This window comes from Octopus bimaculoides, chromosome 23 (assembly GCF_001194135.2).
Source record: "Octopus bimaculoides isolate UCB-OBI-ISO-001 chromosome 23, ASM119413v2, whole genome shotgun sequence".
Classification (NCBI taxonomy): domain Eukaryota; kingdom Metazoa; phylum Mollusca; class Cephalopoda; order Octopoda; family Octopodidae; genus Octopus; species Octopus bimaculoides.
The window spans coordinates 15679019-15682789 of NC_069003.1; the positions used below are offsets into that span (position 1 = coordinate 15679019).

The window sequence follows — 3771 nt, forward strand, 5'->3', positions numbered from 1 at the left end:
TATATATATATAATGGAGACGAACACCAATGTTTCTTTGTGATTGACTTGAAAAACTGTTAAGTCATTTCATATCATGAAACCAATGGCAGCATTAATACACAAATAAAGTATGTTTAACCACCATGCAGTGTTGAGCTCTCATTCTCATTGTTCGATATTTACGTCTTATATATATGTCTGTGTGAGTGTTATTTTACAGCAAAGACTGACGTTTATGATACTATTTTTTATTCTGTAGTTACAACTGTTTCAGTACAACATGATAAATATATCTTATGGACATAGATATTAATATTGATATGAATGAAATGAATTCATAATACAATAACATATACACATCCCTTATAATTACCTATCTGTAGTAGTGCTTGATGCGGATAGAGTTCTGATTTTAGTCCATTATATAGAGAGAAAGCAACCAAATCTGCCACAAACCAAAACTCTGAAAAGGGGGTCCAACTGGTTGATACTAGCTCAGGGATCATTATTCTCAAATAGAGACGGGACGGTCATGGCTGGAAATTCTTTGATCATAAATCTTTAGCTGGTTTAGAACCTTTATTGGGCATAAACAATAACATTAGTGGTAGCAGCAGCCTGCAGTAGCAGAAGCGGAAACAGCAGCAGCAGCTGCGTTAGTAGCGGCAGCAGCAGCAGTAGCAGCAGTAGCAGTAACGGCAGTAGTAACGGCAGAAACAGCAAGAGCAGTATTGTTAACTAACATGTAAATACACCGTCTTCATTAGCGGGACATTTGCCTTAGCAACTAAACTCCAGTCCGTAATTAATACGTAATTATTCGATGCCAATAAAACACCTTTCAGAAATAGCAGTAATCATTTAATTAGATTTTTACTTTTAATAGATTCTCTAATTACACTCATAGCCTCGTTAGTCCATTCCATTAACTACACTACTCTTTCTATCCTCTCCCCCTTCTCTCTCTCCATGTGTATATCATATATCATATATATATATATATATATATATATATATATATATATATATGAACCTTATAAGCAAACCAATACATCATATATATATATATATATATCATATCATATCATATCATATGAGGTGAAATACTTGACATCTCCCCTTCCAGTAGTTTTAACGAACTTCACCTAACATTTTATGAGACAACGATGCTAGTTGACTGGGGTCAATTAACTTAACAGAAATAGGTGCCGAGATCTTTCTGAAATCATACCTACATATGTTGCCGTCTGACGAAAACAGAAATAATGGCTAATAGGATCTGAAATACAGTGGATATGAAAAAACAAATAATGGAAAAAAATGAATGGATGGCCACATGTGAACATCTTTGGTGATAGGTTTCCTAGATAAGAGTTGATACGAGATCAAAGAAAAACAACTGAACAAGTATCCTTCAAACCATAGACACCCTACTGCCTTAGAAAAATGGGAATGATGGGCTCTATTCCAAAGTAGAATCCCAGATAGCCTACATCACGAACATCAATACCAACTTTATGGAGATCAGATTTTTGAAACCTGAAATGAAATTTACCGGGACCTGAACATGTGACGACAGAAGCTCTAATGGCTCGCCCACATTTAAACTATATTTGTGTTCACTCAGCTATAGAAATGAGTTGCGACGTCACTAGTGCCAAGCTGTGTCAGCCTTTGCCTTTCCCAGTGGCGTGGAGAGGAGAGTATGGTATGCATGGGCGACTGCTGGTCTTTCAGAAAACAACCTTGTCCGGACTTGTGCTTCAGAGGGGAACTTTCTGGGTGCAATTCCATGGTTATTCCTTAACGAAAGGGGTCCTCTCCTCCCTCATAGATAGATAGATAATGAAGAGCGATTGAATCAACTTCTTCATGAAAATCCAGGTCAAACGACCAGAGAATTGGGAGAACAGATGGATTGTGATAAAGAAAAAAATCTGTGATGAACCACCTTCAGTCAATGGTATGATTCATTGAACTCAATTGGTCGACCGTTGTGTGATCCGTCCATAAAGTCGAAGTTCACGTTTTTGAAGCGGAAAACACAACGGCGGGCGGTACTTTGAGGCATTGCTCCTTCTCCATACACAGCACAAATCTCACGAACAGCTTCGGCGGTCTAAACACCGCCATTAAATTCAAAAAGCAAATGGTGTCGAAAATGCTCAGTTTTGTCCACTTGACATTCCATTTTAACGATCTGAAACTACACAAAAATCAATAAAATTAAAAAATCAAAACACTATCTTGTAGAGCAAACGATTCTCTTTTAAACAACATAAAACGTTTTGCCATTGCGTTTATTTCTGCGTACATTTTTCAATTTAAAAAAGACGCCCATGAATTATTATTCAACCCAATACATACATACATATATATATATATGTATACATATATATTCATATATATATATACATGAGTATATATATATATACACACATATGTATATATATATATATTTCCATTCTTCCCGAGCGTCAAATTAATACACGTGCTTTTTGTTTTTGTAATTTGAAGTATATATATATATATATATATATATATATATGAATGTGCGTGGCTTTGTGTTTGTTTGCCGCCCAGATACTCACACACACACACACACACACACACACACACACACACACAAGTACTGGGTTCTAAAATCCTTCCAGGTGCTGCCACAGTATGACCGCAATCCATTTACTGAAAAAAAGTGAAAAATGAAGGGTAAAAGAAGACATATTAAAATATTTAATTAAAATAAAGCATCGGGTTTGCTTATCTGCAAACTAAATGGTTCTACACATTTTTCTGACTCTTTGATTCCGTTCTTTATTCAGTGATTGCTTACTTAAGAGAAATTTGTAACGAAGACAAAGAGACAGGAGGACGGATCGTTTCACGAACATGATAACAAAATTGGGGACTAGCCAGCTAAGTCGACCACCGAAACTGCATTTGGACTCAGAGAACAAATTTATTCTTTCATTCTTTCAGAGGATTTGAACTCAGAATCTAATGAAGAAATAGCTCAATACACAGTTGCAACGTTGTCTTCAGTTTACAACCGTCAGCCATATCAAAAATGGTGGTAAAGTTTGTCAGAAACAAATCATGAAGGTCAAAGGTTACGCGATTGTACTAAGTGTTCGCTAAAGATTTTTCATTATTATTTTACATTCACTTTCTCACTCACTCACTCTCGTCATCTGATTCTCTCATTGTATCTCTATTTTTCTCTAGTTCTCATTACCTCTCTCTCACTCTTTCTCTCTCTCTCTCTCTTCCTCTCTCTCTCTCTCTCTCTCTCTCTTCCTCTTTCTCTCTCTCTCTCTCTCTCTCTCATTCTTTTTCTCTCTCTCTCTCTCCTTTCACAGGAACCCGGTCAGACGTTATATTTGTATCTACCTTTCGATCGAAATGTCTGGTTAAATAAATCACACACACATACACACACATTCGCACACACATGCATATGCACAAACATACACACATTCGCACACACACACATATGTACACACACAACCAAGTTATATACATTTACATAACGCGTATATGCAAACACAAATATTACACACACACATTCAGACGAAATATATGTGTGTATATATATATATATATATATATATATATATATATATATATAGAGAGAGAGAGAGAGAGAGAGAGAGAGAGAGTTAGCGTCAATATCAATACACATACGCACACATACTTATATGCATAAACATTTATATGCGTATATACATATATATGTAGTTGTATGTGTTGAGTGTATGTATGCATATACACACATATATATACATGTATA

At 35.7% G+C, this 3771-nt stretch overlaps 1 protein-coding gene across 1 annotated transcript in view; it reads left to right on the forward strand.

The window, feature by feature from the left end:
* The window catches only part of LOC106871154 (uncharacterized), a 589447-nt gene that overhangs the window by 77438 nt on the left and 508238 nt on the right, over positions 1-3771 (forward strand). The window lies entirely within an intron of this gene.